This window comes from Mastomys coucha, unplaced genomic scaffold (genome assembly GCF_008632895.1).
Source record: "Mastomys coucha isolate ucsf_1 unplaced genomic scaffold, UCSF_Mcou_1 pScaffold21, whole genome shotgun sequence".
NCBI lineage: Eukaryota > Metazoa > Chordata > Mammalia > Rodentia > Muridae > Mastomys > Mastomys coucha.
In genome coordinates, this window is record NW_022196904.1 from 110,415,399 (window position 1) to 110,432,786 (window position 17,388).

Here is a 17,388-nt window from a genome sequence, read left to right on the forward strand (position 1 = left end):
AGAGAGAGAGAGAGCAATAGTCTTAGGGACACATCTCAGTCAATGTAATGAGCCTTCACCAAGCGGAGTGGAGACAGCCGTAGCTTCTCTTACACCACTTAGATGAGGTGGAGTAACAACAAGGTGGAAGTAAAATAACCAGGCAAAAATAGATCGTGTGGGAAGAGAGATGGGAGTCAATGATTTCTAAAATCCCGTGTTACTCTGGAGGATAGCAGAACTAGGCTGACTATAGCGGTGAAGTGCCCACATTAGAATTGCCAGGGCAACTATCAGAAGACCAGAGCCTGACTTAAAGTGGGAGACTGTGCATGTGTGGGGAGGGGTGGGGGACCTAACTCATTCAATCTGTGAAGGAACTGTAAACTATACACAATATAGAAAGGGGAATATAACACATACAATGAGATGATAAACATCCATCTATCCTAGATATCACAATAAGTGTAAGTGGGTTACTGCCATTAGTTAATATATGTGCACGCTTTGTGTTGTAGTAAATGCATGGCTTGAGTTGTATTAAAACTCCGAGTAGTCCTATGTGCTAAGCATAGACCTATACTGAAAAGTAGATTTTGGAAGTAATAAGATGGAAAAACTACTCCTGACAAACTAACCAAGCAAAGGCCAACAGACCAAAGTTTTCAGGGATGAAATACTATTTAAAACTATATATAATTGAGGACTAAAATTGATCATGACATATATATTTAAGAGGAACTTCACAAGCTATTCATAAATTTTTAAATTTAGATTTTAAGCATGAGGTTATGAGAAACAAAGAGTCTCTGCTAAGAGAATTAAGACACATCCAAATGCACGGGTGTGGGGCTTCTCCAAGAGAAAATTGCCTCCCAAGCTATTTTCAACAAGCAACACAGCTTTAAAACATATAAATCCAAAATGATAGAGATGAAAGGAACATGACAGATTTGCAGCCACAGAGGGATATTTTAATAAACATTTCTTAGAAACAGAAAGATCAAGAAAATGAAAAGTACATACAGATATTAAAGTTCTGAAGTGCCACAATTAATAAGCTTAGTCTAATCACATGTTAAGGATATATATGATAAAATTAGAATATATTCCTGTTATGCACACCTGGAAGAGTTATTAAAATTTCCCCAGGCTACAGAACAATCTCAACAAATGCAAAAAACTTAATTTAAAGGCATTTTTTAGAAATTATTAAACATTCAGACATAAAGAAAAAAGAACCACATCCTAGTTACACCTATAGATCCCAACTCTATATGGAAGGTGAACAAGGTCATTTCTAGTGGAAGTGGGAAATGCAAATTGAACCAGGGATAGATTTCTTTTGTACCTATCAGCATGACAAAACTGTGGAAGTTCACCAATGACAGCCACGGGAAGGACGGGAGGTAACAGAGCCTCCAGAGATGGTTTGAGCTGGTATACACTGCTGAAGACTGGCTGGTCAGCAGTCTGTGTCTTGATTCACATATGAGGGAAAATCTGGTTGTCTTTGTTCTTCTGAGTCTGGCGTATTTGGTGAATAACTGACAAGTGTCATTCCATTCACTTCATGCCAGTGACATAATTCTATTCTTCTTTATGGCTGAATAAAATGTCATTGTGTAGTTCATAACAATGCTGCTTTTTGATCTTTTGATGTCAGCTCTCCAGGCAACAGAATCCAGTAAGCCTTTCCAAACACTTCAAAGTGATTGCAGATATAAATAGATGTAGATATAGATGTATATATATTGTATATATGAACACATCCCCCCTCCGTCTTAGTTAGGGTTTTACTACTGTGAACAGACACCATGACCAAGGCAAGTCTTATAAAAACATTTAGTTGGGGTGGCTTACAGGTTTAACGGTTCAGTCCATTATGAACAAGTGGGAGAAGGGCAGCATCTAGATAGGCATGGTGCAGAAGAAGCTGGGAGTTCTACATCTTCATCCGAAGGTGGCTAGTAGAAGACTGACTTCCAGGCAGCTAGGGTGAGGGTCTTGAACCCACGCCCACAGTGACACATCTACTCCAACAAGGCCACACCTCCAAATGGTGCCACTCCCTGGGATAAGCATATTCAAACCATGACACACACCCCATCTGTCTGTGTGTGTAATAAAAATATTGGAACAATCCTGGGAGAAGGACCACATAAATCGAGAGGTATGTTTGGAGGGAGATGGTCTGGAGGTATCAGGCTATCAGATGAACTCAGGAGGGTCTCTCAATTTGATTCTATAGTTCCATCTACAGGAAAGTCAAAAGTACACATGGGAAAATATGCACACTTATACAATTTTGGTGCTGGACACATAGGTGGTAGGTTGTAAGCCATTCACAAATAACATTTTAAATATTAAAATTCTGACCATAAAAGTCCCTGCAGAGCATGCCCAACCCAGCAGAGGCTCCTTTACTACACAGCAAGCTGAAGGTCGTGTGTGTGCCTGGCTGTTCAGAAGGGACACTTATTGGCATTTAAACATGAGGCCAGGAAGATAGAATGTAAATTTATATCACACACCCCAGTGAAATCAATAGAGGTAATTTTGTGATTCAAGCCCATATATGTGCACAGAACTGTCTGCATCTACAGAGAATGAGACACAATTGAGAGGGAGCTCAGGGGGCGATTTAGGGTCTGAATTATTCAACGTGTGTCTCCTGTCCCCCTCACTCTGAGCTTCAGTTGGGGAGCGGTGGAGAAGCAGGAATCTGGCTGCCGATTGGCCCCAGCTCGGCTGCTCTGACAAGAACAGAACTGCAGTGAATGATAATTGAGCCCGTCTCTACATCAGTGCATGGAAATCTGTTTATAGATTTGGATTACAAATTCTGGAAGCTTTATATGTTTAATGATTTTTCACCAACCTTAAAGAGCTCCATACTGTTTTAACAAGGACTTGTGCCTGAACCCTGGGTATTGTTGAATTAACTCTGATCTGGCCCGAGGCATCAACTTTTGTGTTTGAGAAAAGGTTGGATGTAATCTCAGCACTCAGGAGACAGAAGAAGGAAGATCCAGAGTTCAAGGTCAGCCTAGGTTAGTGCAAAATAGAAAACCTTACAGTGGGGCTGAGAAGATGGCTCAGTTAGTAAAGTGTTTGCTGCACAAGTATGGGGTCTTGGCTTTGGATGCCTGGGACCCACATAAATGCTGAGCATGGTGCTGCATACCTATAACCCCAGCACTAGGGGAAGCATCTAAGACAGATGAATCCCCAGAGTTCATTGTTCAGCTAGCTAATCAGTGAGCTTCAGGCTCAGCGAGAGACTCTATCTCAAAAAATAAGGGGGAGAGCCATCAAAGAAGATAACCAGAACCAACCTGTGGCCTTCATATATGTATGTGAACACATGTTACCTGTGTGAAAACATTCACACATCTACACAAACCCAGGCAGGCACCACACACACATAAACACACACATACACAAACAAGGAAAAGAAAAGCTTGGTGTGAGGTATTCTATCCCTGCTCCCCGCTCATGTTCTTTGTAGGATTCTGAAAGTAGATGGGAAAGGAGAAAGGCAAACATGGTGGGAAAGACATCACCCAGTGAGTGCTTATAGCCTCTGGGATTCCAGTAGCTCCACATTCCCTAACACAAATCCCTGGGGGTGAGAGGGTGGCCCTCTGGGTCTCATTAAGACAGAAGCAACTGGCCATGAAGTTCAGACCTAACAGGATTAAGAAACACAGCAGCCAGTGGATGGCTACAAAATCCAGAGGTATTGAGTGGCACACACCAGAAAGGGAAAATTGAATTAGCAGTGACATTTTTTGGGCTGCAGGCACTATCTTTTCTTTTAGACTGTGAAATAAAAACAAACTGTGATCTGTTCTACGAAGAACTTGACATAATACCGAGACCAGACTATTGCTTCTAATCTTATTTGTTCTTTCTAGACTGTGCTCTTTTGGGTCCTCTTTCCTTGAGTACAGGGCCGTGTGTGTCCTTGAATGGACATTAACACACTTCTGTTAAAATTCCACAGTGTTCATCTTGCTGGGCACTCTGTGGGGAGGTGTCCAGAAACTGCTATGGGAAGCTGCTACAGTCATCTATCTGTTGGTACTGGTCATGGTCCTGTTTGATTAACATGCTTTCGGGTTTTCTCCTTGGTGTGGAAAAACCATCAGCAGTGGAAGTTGAATTTGAAAAGGGTAGAGAAATGGCAATCAATGGACATAAGATTATGAAACATTTATCAAACAAAGCTTTGCTAATTTTGGTGTATGTATATGTATATGTACATGTATATGTAAATGAGTGTGTGAGTATATTCATGTATGTGTTAGTGTGTGTGTATACATGTGTGTGTGTGTGTGTGTGTGTGAGTGTGTATGTGTATTGTGGCTGGCAAACAAAGCTGGGGCTTTGTACATTTTAACCACACACTTGTCTTCCAAGTAATGACCACAGCTTTATTAGTTTGTTTTTTCCATTGCTATGGTAAACACCAGGACCACAACCAACCTAAAAAGGAAAGGGTTTGTTTCATCTTACATTTTCAAGTAACAGTTCATCACTGAGGAAAACCAAGGCAGGAACCTGGAGAACTAACCATGGAGGGGCACTGCTTACTGGCTTGCTCCCCATGGCTTGCTGAGCCTACTTCTTAGACAACCGTTCAAGGCTACCTGCCCAGGGTTGGCATAGCCCACAGTGAGCTGCCTTCCCCGCAGTGAGCTGTGCCTCCATCAATCATTGATGAAGAAAATGCCCATAAGTTTGCCTCTAGGCCAATCTGATGGAAGCATTTTTTCAACTGAGGTTCCCTTTTTCTTGGTGACTCTAGTTTGTGTCAAATTGACAAAAGCCAACCAGCACATCATCCCAAATTTTCTATTCTTAAATGAAAAGTTTCACCATTATCTCAAAACAACAACAAAAAGAAATGAAATTAATCATTTAAATGAGCATGTTGCTAGATATAATCTAAATGTATCCTTTATATTTCTGTGTGTATGTGTATGATGTGCATATATGCATGTATGCATGTTTACTTGTGTGTATGGATACATATGCATGTGTATGTAGAGGCCAGATGTTGATGTTCAGTTTCTTCCTTGATCTCTGCTCACCTTAGTGACTGAAGCAGGGTCGCTCAGTTGGCTAGTCTGGCTAGTTGGCTGATTCTGAATGTCCCTGTCTCTTCCTCAAGTGCTTGGATTAAAAGTGGGATGCCACACCCACACAGTGTTTTAATATGGGTTCTGGGGATCCAAACTCTGGTCTTCAAGTTTGTGGGGGAAGTGCTTTACTCACTGAGCCATCTCCAACCCCACTTTTACATTTTTGATAAAAAGAAATTAAGCAGCAAGCATAAAGCAAGAAAATGGGGGGAGTGTTTCTTTGCTTTAAACAGGGGTTCTTATATATCTCAGGCTTGCCTTAAACTGCCTATATTCCCCTGGGATGGCCACAAATCCCTGCTTCTCCTGCCTCATTTCTGCAGTTGAAGGCATGTGTCACCCATCTGTCAAGCATAGTTATCTTCCAACATAAGAAACATAAAACAAGAGACGTATTTGATGTTTTATAAAGGACCTACTAGGCTTGAGGCTGCCTGTGAGGGATGGTCCATCATTTTAAGAAGGGAAGATTGTAAGTCAGCATGCATCCTACTTGGTATTCAGATATTTGGCAACAGTGTGACAGAGTATGGGACTGCATCACTATTCACAAGTAGACAGACTTTGACATACAGAACTTTGAAGTCTGCAACTATGGTCCAGAAACCTATTTTTAAGGTGTTATGTGACTTGGTGGATATTTAAGGTCATTGTAACCAATGAGACTGAGGTGGTGGCTCAGTCAGTGAGATGCCTGCTGTCTAATTCTGAGGATCCAAGTACCACCTCTCAGAGAACAAGTGAAAAAGCCTGGTGTGGAGTGTGCACCTGTAATCTGGAGCTGGGGAGGTGGAGACAGGAGGATTCTTGGGCCTTGCTGGCCAATACAGCTGAATCATAAGCTCCAGGTTCAATGAGGGACCCTGTCTAAAATGATAAGGTGAAGAGTAATCAAGAAAGACACTGGAAGCTACACACACCCATGCATACAAGTACATACACACACACACACACACACACACACACACACACACACACACACACACACACACACATAGAGGCACAAGCACATAATACACACAGGAAACCATGAACCCAGCTTGCTGGGTGAAGAACAGACTACAGATTAGGAATGGGTATGAAAGGAAGGAGGATTTGCACATAGCAGGTAAGGAGTGACAAGGACCCAGCCTGGAACAGCAATATCAGGGAAAATACAGGATTTGGAATTCCTTTTATAGCAAGATAGTGTTATGAATGTTGTTCATAAATTGCCTTGGGAGCTGGTAGACAAGGGAAGATGATGGTGACTCAACTTGCTAAAGTGAGAAAGACAGATGTGAACCTGTTACATCTGGGTGTCTGAAATGTCCAAATACCAAAGCCAAGGAATTAGTGGGATGTGTGTGCCTTAGTTACAGTATTTATTGCTATGATGAAACACAATGACCAAAAAGCAAGGTGGGGAGGAAAGGGTTTATTTGGCTTAGACTTTCAGACTGTAGTCTATTATTGAAGGAGGTTAGGACAGGAATTCAAACAGGCCTAGAAGCAGGAGCTGATGCAGTGGTCATGGAGAAGTACTTCTTATTGGATTGCTCATTATGGCTTGCTCAGTCCAGGAATGACATCACCCACAATGGGCTAGGCTCCCCTATCAAACACTAATTAAGGAAGTTCCCTACAAGCTTGCCTACAGCTAGATCTTATAGAGGCATTTCTTTCTTTTCTTTTCTTTCTTTCTTTCTTTTTTTTTTTTTTTACTCTTACTTAAATTTCTTTATCGGATATTTTCTTTATTTACATTTCAAATGTTATCCCCTTTCCCAGTAGCCTCCCTCCCAGGAACTCCCTATCCCATCCCCCTCCCCCTCCCTCTATGATGGTGTTCCAAAACCCATCTACCCACTCCTGCCTCCCCACCCTCAGTTCCTCTACGCTAGGGCATCTATCAAGCCTTCATAGCACCAAGGACATCTCCTCCCATTGATGCATGACAAGGCTATCCTCTGCTACATAATGCACCTGGAGCCATGTGTACTCTTTGGTTGGTATCTTAGGCCCTGGGAACTCTGGGGGGGGGGGATCTGGTTGTTGATATTGTTGTTCTTACTATGGGGTTGCAAACCACTTCAGCTCCTTCAGTCCTTTCTCTAACTCTTCCATTGACCTCCATGCTCAGTCCAATGGTTAGCTTCGAGCATCATCTTCTGTCTTTATAAGGCACTGGCAGGGCCTCTCAGGAGGCAGCTAAAACAGGTTCCATTCAGCAAGCATTTCTTGGCATCCACAATAGTGTTGGGGTCTGGTGACTGTATATGGGATAAATCCCCAGGTGGGGCAGTCTCTGGATGGCCTTTTATTCAGTCTCTTCTCTACACTTAGTCTGTATACTTTCTCCTGTGAGTATTTTGTTCCCATTTCTAAGAAGGACAGAAGCACCCACACTTTGGTCTTCCTTTTTCTTGAACTTCATGTGGCCTGTGAATTGTATCTTGGGTATTCAGAGCTTTTGGGCTAATATCCACTTATCAGTGAGTCCATACCATGTGTGTTCTTTTGTATAGAAGCATTTCTTAATGGACATTCTCTCTTTTTCAGATAACTCTAGCTTGTGCCAAGTTGATATAAAACTATCCAGAACAATGCATGACTAAAACCAAGAACTATGTTCCAAGATCCACTCTTCTGAACCCCAAACTCACCTCACATCCCTCAGTATCTTCCTTGTCCATCCTTTAACCTTCTAGAAGTGCCATATCACAATCTATCAATGCCCAGTGTCTTAATTAGGGTTTTACTGCTGTGAATAGAAACCATGACCAAGGCAATTCTTATAAGGACACCATTTAATTGGTGCTAACTTACAGATTCAGAGGTTCAGTTCATTATCATCAAGGTGGGAGCATAGCAGTGTCTAGACAGGCACGGTATAGGAGGAGCTGAGGGGTCTACATCTTCATCCGAAGGTTGCTAGAATACTCACTTCCAGGTGGCTAGGACTCGGATATTAAAACCCACACCCACAGTGACACACCTATTCCAAGGCCACATCTCCCAATAGTGCCACTCCTAGGGTCAAGCATATACAAACCATCACACTCAGCATCCTCTGCTTCTAAATCTCTAACTCTTCCTTAATCTTCTTCATTCCAGTTAATGACTTCCCCACACTGGACTCTGATTTGTGGCCTCCCTTTACAGCTCAGCTAATGGCCCATCCAACTTGAAGCCCCAAACCTTAACATTCTAATTTATCTCATTTCATTATAACACCACATCCAACTGTCTAAGAAATCCAGTGAGTGTTTATACAACTCATTGTAAAGTCAGAAGATCTCACAATAAGTCAAAGTTCTGTCTGATGGAGCCCTCTCGATCCCTCCCGCCTTACCTCTTGCTACTCCATTCTCTTTTCTCCATCCATACTGACTTCCTACTGTCCTTCAAGGACTCCTGTCACACCCCCCACCACAGAGTCTTTGCACCAGCTCTTTTTTTTCAGTCTGAAACAGTTCCTCCTTTTACCTACATGACTCCCTAGTTTCTTTTGTGTCTTTCAGATATCACCTGATCTGAAAGGCACCTTCTACTCCAATATGAAGCCATGTCCTTCCCCTTCTCAGCACCATCTGGCATACTTTCTTCCTTGCTTGTCTGTCCTTGCTGGCAAGCCAGTCCCCCCGAGACTGCTGTATTTATTTTGTTCACTGATGTATCTACAGTCTAGAACAATGCTCAGCTGTGGCAGATGCCGGATCAATATTGTTGCTGGTGACTAGGAGTCAAGTGATCTGGAATTCAGTTTTAGTTACGACCTCAGGTGGCCTCACTGAGACCCATCTGCTTTAGCTGTGAGGCAGGGACAATGATATCCACCTGGCTTATTTTGTGGGTATCTGTAATGATCAACTGAATTACTGTCCACCATGACTTAACTAGACAGAAATGCTTTGACATTTCCACAGACTGGGACCCTATACCAAAACTACAGAGCAAAATATGTGAAAGTCTATAAAGAATGCTTCATGGTTCCCTACATGAGTCCCCACTGGAAAATGGGGTGGGAGCAGGAGTTCTAAATAAAGGGATTTGATCTCAAAACTTTCAATATATAAAAGATGGAAAGAAGGGGCCTAGAGAGATGGCTTTGTTAGTAAAGTGCCTACTGCCCAAGGATGAGTACCTGAGTTCTGGTCCCCAACATCTATGTGAGAAAGCTGGGCATAGAGCTGGTGTCTGCAATCCAAGCACTGGAAATGGGAGATGAGGAGAAGTAGTTCCTGGACCTCACAGGTCCAGTCAATGAGCTCCAGGTTCAGAGAAACCCTGTCTCAAAGAATAAAGTGGAGTTCATTGAGAAAGACACCTGATATCAACCTTTATTCAAATGCATTTATACACACACACACACACACACACACACACACACACACACAAAAGAAGGATTTTTAAAAGTCAAAGATGAAGGCACAGAGTTGTAAGCATTGGCTAAGAATGGTTTCAGGGAGGCTGAAAAGAGCTAAGGTTTGCAAAAATGTTAAGGACAAGAAAAATTGATTTGGGGGCACATTTGAAGCAAGAAGATAAATGACAGGATTGTGCCAACAGATGACAGATTGGAAGCAGAACTTGGATTGTAGTTGCTTCCAATGAAGAAAATGGCATTCTGATCTGAAGAAAGAAATTTTACAAAACCAAATCTAAGAGTAAGAGAACTCCTGCACAGTGGTGCATGCCTGCCATGCTAGAAGCTGAGGTGGTGGAATCACGGGATCAAGGCCTGTCTGACCTGTGACAAGACTCCATCTTAAAGAGCCAAGGGCCAGAGATGGAGCTTTTGTAGAACCCTTACCTAGAGGGCATGAGGATCTCAGTTCCATTCCCAGCATCACAAAGAGTAAGAGATGGGAGAGAGATGAAACTCGGCCTTATTAGATGGGGAATTCCAAACCCCAAACCCAACATGGTGGCAATCCATTCCCTCTGGCCATTTCATGAATTCATTGATTCTTCCTCAAGCTTGGACCCAGGTTGCCTGTCGTCCAGTTGTGGACTCATTCTCCTCTAGTTTAAAACTTGTTTTGATGAGACAGATGCTTGAAGAGCTCCTTTTTCCAGCCTTGTGGCTGCCATATGCATGGGACGAGACTCTGGGAGACTGGACATTCCAGAGATGCAAGCTCTGTGACACACTCCTATAATCCTAGCTGAAGCAAAGGGACCACAAGTTCAAAGTCAGCCTCAGGAACACAGTGAATCCTGCCTCAAGACAGAAGTCAATGTTAGGTTCTAACAAAAGAAAAAAATTCAGAGCAACTAAAGAGAGTTAAGTGGCAAGTCCCTGATCACTTTGTGAATAATTGAGAAGGAATTACATGGTCACCGAGCCTGTCACATGAGAATGACCTCATCTATTGATCCTGAGGGAATTAGTCTCAGGAGTGTGATGAAGAACTTGCATAATTCAATTGTTTTGCCGCATAATGAATTCTCCTTTTTTATTGAGGCAGAATAATCAAAACATTAAATTTACTACCCTGGCTGGTTTTAAGTGTTCGTTTCAGTGGCAGGAAGATAGGCATGCTATTGTACAAACATCATCACTGTCTATCTTCAGAACACTCTCATTTCCCAAACTGAAACTCCCTCCAGCCATTCCCTGGACCCTGGGAAGCAGCACCTTCCTTCCCCTTACCCCCGTACTCTGTGTGTGCATATGTATGTGTGGACATTCACATCTGAGTGTGGGTGCACACGTGCCACAGTGCACATGTGAAGTCAGAAGACAGTGCCAGGTACTGGCCCTGGCCTTCCACTTTGTTTGAGATGGAATCTTCTGATTTCAAGCTAGTTGGCCTATGAACTTCCAAAGAGTCTCCTGTTTCCTGCCATCTCCCTGTAGCAGTACTACAAACTTCTGTATTGCAGATACAAACTTCTGTATCTGACATTACATGGGTTCTGGGTATTTAAATCGTCTTCATACTTGCTTGCATGGCACTTTATCCATTGAGCTGTGTCCTCCCTACTCCAACATTCTGGGCTTTTTTTTTTTTCTTTTTTCTTTTTCTTTTTTCTTTTTTTTAACTACATGGGAACTCCATACAGAAAAAGTCTTTATTTAGCCTTTAAGTAGGGAATATTTAATTTAACCTAATGCCCTCAAGTTTCTTGTGCCAAAATCTCCCTTTAAGGCTGCTCATTTTTATCTTACACTATCCTGTAGATAAGCTGTGAGTATGTGGAGTGGGGACTTAGAGCTGAGGCATAACAGAATCCCTATTACTTGGTACAAGCTGTCTTAGATGCCGCCCCTAAACACCTGCATCCAGACTGCTCCAGACAGTGTGTGTTTCCAGGAGTAACAGTGATGAGCACATAGTAGGGACTGCCAGTCTAATAACTTGAGAATAGTACAAAACTGGGTAGAAAAAGTTCTTTTGTTGTTGGTGAATATGGTTTCAAAATATGTTGTTTTCTAAAGTGACATTCTGAAACCAAGGATATGAGATGTAACTGCATCAGTGTATTAGGCTAAAATTAGGCTAGATAGCACGTGCGTGTGCACACACACACTCGCATCGGCCACAGCACAGGATGGACTGGAAGCAAGCACTGTGTGAGCAGGGACTGTGGTTCTTAATTGACCACAAGCTCAGTCTGAGTCAACAGCAAGATGTGGTCACCAACTAATTGACTGATGTGATCCCAGGGTACATTAAGAGTTGCAGCAGGCAGGAAATAGCTCCTCTGTACCCTGGATGGCTAGGCCGCACCTGGAATGCTGTGTTCAATTCAGAGCCATGGGTTATGAGGGATAGCAAACCAGAGGCTACTTGGCAGAAGGTGAATGACATGGAAAGTATGTCTCCTGAGGTATAGGAAGTGAATCTGGAGATCCAGCACCATTGCAGAGGAACAAGGGAGATGACCTTGAAATCAGTGAAACTTGCTTTGGTGTGGTGTCTGAAATCAGAATTATAACTCAAAGACTGAAGTTGTCGGATGGGACCTGTCAACTAAATAATATGGAGTGTCGTTATGGTTAGACTTCTGAGACAATCACGTGCTGCTTCAGAGTGAGTTCTCTATCAGTTGGGACAATTAAGAGTTGTTTTAGGGATGGGCAAACGTAATTGTCGCATGTCTGTAACTCCAGTATTCAGGAGACAGAGGCAGGCGGTTCTTGTAAGTTCAAGTCCAGTTTTGTCTACATAGTGAGTTTCAGGCCAGACAGGGCTGCATAGTGAGACTCTGTCTCAAAAATAAATAAATAAATAAATAAAATAAAATAAAATAAATAAAAAATTTTAAAAAAAAGGTGTTTTAGAGGTCTGAGAAGATGACGACTCATACTTAATGTATAAACATGAGGGCCTGAGATCAGATTCCTAGTGCTGACCTAAAAGGTTAGACAGCAGCCTCAGCACTGGGAGACGACAGGAGGATCCGGGGCTGGTCAGCTAGTCTGACTCTAATTGGTGAGTTCCAGGTGATAAAGGAAGACACCCAATGATGACCTCTGGCTTCCACAGTCTCACACACATGTATACGCACAGACAGGCATGTATGCATGTGCACACATGAGCATACACAGAGTTGTTTTAGAGAGGGGGGCTTGGGGGGATATTTGTACACCCCCAGAGGATATTTGTTAAGGTCTACAGACATTACTGACAATCTCCACTGGGGGATGAAAGATGTGATTGGCTTGTAAAAGGAAGAAGCCAGGATGTTGTTCAGCATCTTACAATACAAGGGACAAAGAATGAGCTCCGCAGCCATCCACAGCACTGAACCTGAGAAAGCACAGTTGTGGAGAGGAGAGCGTAGAGCTAATAGAAGCTCCGAAGAGACTTAAAATCCAGTAGGTGGAATCCAATAGTCAAGTAATGTGAATAGTCAGACCAGACCGGTATCTCTCTCCAGAGAGATCCTAACTTGGCAATATTTGAAATGGACAAAGACTGAGCCAATGCAGCCATTCATTGTTCTGAGTATGAATAGGCATTATGTGGGGGGTGGGGGATGGGATGAGCATTCCCAAGTGCTCAAACCTAGGTCTCTTCCTATAGTCCAGTCAGGCCAGGTGGAGGCTGAGGCCGAGGCTGAGCAGGCATAAGTTAACTTTTCCTCTCAGATGATACTGGCTTGCGCTACTCAGGAAAAACCATGGAGCGAGCTAAATGACCTCTACAATCTGAAACCTCAACCTTGGCAATGACTCATTCCGGTCCTCAAAACAAATCTATGTAAATCCTCAAATATGCACTGAAATAGAAACAGATGGCCTACCATGGTGGGATGGGACTGCTCCTTACAGGCTGAGATGGGGTTAGCTGCAAGCTTCTCTGATTCAAGGGGCAAAAGGAAGCATTATCTCCAGGTTCCAGCTTTTTTTCAGACACAGTCAACATGTGATGTTTGCTTAAATAACCCTAGAAAGCAGCTTATGTGCTTGTGTGAGAGTTCTTAGTGTCCAGCAACAGATACCAAAGCTACCTGTCTAAGCTCGAAAGAAACCTATTAAGCGGATACTGGGACAGTGTAAAACGGTTTGAAATATGCCTGTCTTCTGGTACATTAGTACAATGACTTATTAGACAGCCGGTAGGAACTACCAAACAGATTAAACTTGTATTAAGATACAAAATACAAAATATAATATATATTTATGAATATTACAGTATATGCTATAACCTTATATTGCTTATTGTATACCTAAATATAAACATTAGATATAGTACATTATAATAGGCATAATATAGCTATAATATAAAGGTTTATGAGAAAATTAGATTATGCAACAGGATTGAGTCGTGATAGGTTTTATTTTTCTAATATCATACATTTATATTTATTTGTGCATTTAAATAAAAAAGTTAGAAACAAAATAGAATGGAGCACAGCTTTAAATATAAAAATGTATTTTTATCTATAAAACTTTCAGAAAAATATGAGTTCTTAGATTCAGCATTGTCAAAACATGGTCAAAGGAATGACCTGTGCTGACAGGCCTTGGGGAACTGTGAGGGGGGTTTGAGGAAAGAAGGCACAGGGCCTTTTATCTCAGGTGTGTCTGGGTCCCTGGATTATTCGTGGAAGTGATTTCGTGCCTCTGTGACAAGCGTTTACATTCAATTTATAAGACATGTTTAGCCGGGCGGTGGTGGCGCACGCCTTTAATCCCAGCACTTGGGAGGCAGAGGAAGGTGGATTTCTGAGTTCGAGGCCAGCCTGGTCTACAGAGTGAGTTCCAGGACAGCCAGGGCTTTACAGAGAAACCCTGTCTTGAAAAACCAAAAAAAAAACCAAAACAAAATAAAACAAAACAAAAGACATGCTTATTCTTGTTGGATGTCATATCATAGCTATAGAACCCAACTTGGTTAGCATACCCTGAACCTGAATATGGCCTCTGCCTTGCTTTCAAGATATAATCTACAGTACATGCTAGGCAATTGTGTTTAAATTGGTTTGACCTGAGAAAGTTCTAGGAAAAGGCTGCTCGGTTAATATTTAATGTGTGTTTACAGGTGTTTATTTACATGGTTGTCTGATTATGTTTTTCTGAATCTTCCTTGGATCATTACTTTCTTTGCTATCTCTGTGTATAAAAGTACAGTAAAACTGAAGTTTGTTTACATCATTAGACTGCAGTCTGCTCTGTTCCTTCAGGTCCTCAGATCCCAGGTCCAGCAGACAAGATCTGCACAGGTCGATGAAAGTCAACAAGCACCAAAAAACATTTGTCTATAAAAAGAAAGTTGTTGCGTTTGACCTGCTGCGGTGTCTATTCTTGATTATCAACTTGTCTACATCTGGAGTGAACTACAATTCAGAAATGGAGGACATACTTGTGATTCAGATCTTGTGGCTGGAAGACATAGGTTTCTGACCTGGATCTTGACATGGAGATCTTGAGGCATAGTGGCCATGAAAAGCTTAGGCCCAGGCAAGGTAGGTAGTACATGCCTTTAATCCTAGGAGACTGAGGCAGTCAGATCTCTGAGTTCAAAATCAGCCTGGAACAAAGCAAGTTCCAGATCCAGGTGTAATGGCATACATCTTAATCTGGGCCACACCTTCTGCTGGAGGCCTACATTAGGACACTGGAAGAAGGACGATTCACTCCTCTTTGCCTGCTTGCTCTTACTTGCCAGCACATCTGTCGGAATCTACTTCTACAGAAGACCAGCTGAAACAACTAGCCTCATGGGACTGAGCAACTACTAGAGTCTTGGCCTTCCCATCCACAGCTGCCCATTGTTGGGTTAGTTGGACTATAGACTGTAAGTCATCACAATAAATTCCCTTAATATGTAGAAACATTCTATGAATTATGTGACTCTAGAGAACCCTGACTAATACACCTGTCTAACTTTAAAAGTCTTGCTCTTCAAGATACTCTAGGAAGGAGCTGGAGACAACTCAGCAGTTAAGAGCACTAGCTGTTCTTGCAGAGGACCAGGGTTCAATTCCCAACACCTACAATGCTGTCTAATAATCATCTGTAACTCCAGTTCCTGGGGAACAGAGATCCTCATACGCCTCTGGCCTCTTCCAGCACCAGGTACACATGAGGTACACAGGCAAAATTCCCATACACATAAGATATAAATAAAATTAAATGTCCTGTAAAAAGACAAACTGCAGACTCGAAGAGATGATATGTGCGAACCACATGTCCAGCAAAGGACCACTAAAAAGACTATACAAAGACTTCTTAACACTAAGAATTTAAAAATCAGATTAGAGAATTTGTGAAAGACATGAAGATACATTTTTACCAAAAAGGGCATAGATTGTGAGAAACAAGCACAGGAGAAGATATCTAAGCATTATTAGTCATGAGGAAAATGTGCCCTGACAGTAAAGGTGTGTCACCACACACCTGCTAGAACTGCCAAAATTCTGAAAAACAGTGACATCAGCCAGAGCTGTGGACATGAAGAAATTATATCGCATGCATGCTTTAGAAGGGAAAGTTACTGTGCAAGAGTCTGCCTGTTTGTTTTGAGGTAAACATTCAATCACTATTTGATCCATAACTGAGCTCTTGGACTCGTATTCATTCACAGAAATGAAAGGCTGTGTCTACACAAAAACCTCTACACGGACTCATGTGGCAGCTTCATTTGTAATTGGCAAGTACTATGACTAAAGAAACCACAGGGTAACCATAACACAAACAGGACTGAACTGTTAACACATGTAACATGAAATTACGCCGAGTAAAAAAAGCCAATTCCAAACTCTTGTATACCATGTGATTCTGTGTGTGCAATAGTGCAACTGGAGAGCTTGTTGCTTGTTAGGGTAAGGAATGGCATGGCAGAGAGGGAGGAAAGCTCACTAAGAGCTCGGATGACACACTGCTAGGATGCAGCTGCTGGTCCTTACTTTGGTAGTGATAGTAGACACCTAACATATAATAACATGGTATACAAACAAATCCACACTCAAGTGGGCACAAACAAAACTGGAAGGTTCTGATTAAAAATAAGGAGACCCGCCGGTGAGTTCCTAAGCCGGGAGCAGCCAGCTGGGAGGCACAGGCCCCACAAGTCACAGGGGAGCCACAGGGCGGCAGGGACAGGGTCCTCTCAGCTTCCAAGTGACAGAGGTGGATCAGCGACCTTAGCTGCCCCTTCCTTGCAAGTGGAGGGTCTGCTTCCAGGGACCGCCTTGACCTGGAGTCTCCGGTGAGAGCCCCCATCTTCTCTCCAGTGAGTTCCTAAGCCGGGAGCAGCCAGCCGGGAGGCACAGGCCCCACGAGTCGCAGAGGAGCCGCAGGGCAGCAGGGACAGGACAAGCTCTGGTCAGAGTCACTAAGAACATCTATCACCAAAAATGAAGAGATGGTGAAAGGCAAATGCAAGAATCCTACCAACAGAAACCAAGGCTACTTGGCTTCATCAGAACCTAGTACTCCCACTGCAGCAAGTCCTGGATATTCCAAAACACCAGAAAAGCAAGAATTGGATCTAAAGGCATATTTCACAATGCTGATAGAGGAACTTAAGAAGGACATGAATAACTCCCTTAAAGAAATACAGGAGAATACAAGTAAACAAGTAGAAGCACTTAAAGAGCAAACTCAAAAATCCCTTAAGGAATTGCAGGAAAACACAAACAAGCAGGTAAAGGAATTGAGTAAAACCATCCAGGACCTAAAAATGGAAGTTGAAACAATAAAGAAAGCACAAAAAGAGACAACTCTGGAATTAGAAATCTTAGGAAAGAAATCAGAAAACATAGATGCAAGTATCACTCACAGAATACAAGAGATAGAAGAGAGATCTCAGGAGCAGAA